The sequence below is a fragment of the Microtus ochrogaster genome, chromosome 4 (assembly GCF_000317375.1).
Source record: "Microtus ochrogaster isolate Prairie Vole_2 chromosome 4, MicOch1.0, whole genome shotgun sequence".
NCBI classification, from domain to species: Eukaryota; Metazoa; Chordata; class Mammalia; order Rodentia; family Cricetidae; genus Microtus; species Microtus ochrogaster.
Window position 1 is genome coordinate 44,194,330 of NC_022011.1, and position 607 is coordinate 44,194,936.

At 52.9% G+C, this 607-nt stretch overlaps 1 protein-coding gene across 1 annotated transcript in view; it reads left to right on the forward strand.

The window, feature by feature from the left end:
• Ttc16 (tetratricopeptide repeat domain 16) overlaps positions 1-607 on the forward strand; it is a 15,786-nt gene that overhangs the window by 4,221 nt on the left and 10,958 nt on the right. The gene's annotated exons all lie outside the window — the stretch shown is intronic.

Below are 607 nucleotides of genomic sequence, written 5' to 3' on the forward strand. Positions count from 1 at the left end.
ATCCTAGTACTCGGGAGGCAGAGGCAGGCGGATCTCTGTGAGTTCGAGGCCAGCCTGGTCTAGTTCCAGCTAGTTCCAGGACAGGAACCAAAAATCCAAAAATAAAATAAAATAGATAGATAGATAGATAGATAGATAGATAGATAGATAGATAGATAGATGATAGAAAAAATAGAAAAGAGACATGGGCCAGACAAGGTGGCTCAGGTTTGCCATCCCAGCACTTCAGACACAGGCAGGAAGCTTGTTCTGAGTTCAAGGTCAGTGTACACTCTTGGAGAAGGAGAAGGGGAGACTCCTCCGGGCACTCAGATAACTGTCCTGCCATCTCACTTCCTGTGTGAGCTGGGGGGGGGAGTCACTTTGCCTCTCTGAGCGAGCCCTGCTGCTGTCACCCACTGTCCCGCTGTGTCTCTGCCGCTGTCACCCACCGTCCTACTGTCACCCACACTGTCCCACTGTCTCTGCTGCTGTCACCCACCATCCTGCTGTGTCTCTGCTGTCACCCACCATCCTGCTGTGTCTCTGCTGTCACCCACCGTCCTGCTGTGTCTCTGTTGTCACCCACCGTCCTGCTGTGTCTCTGTTGTCACCCACCGTCCTGCTG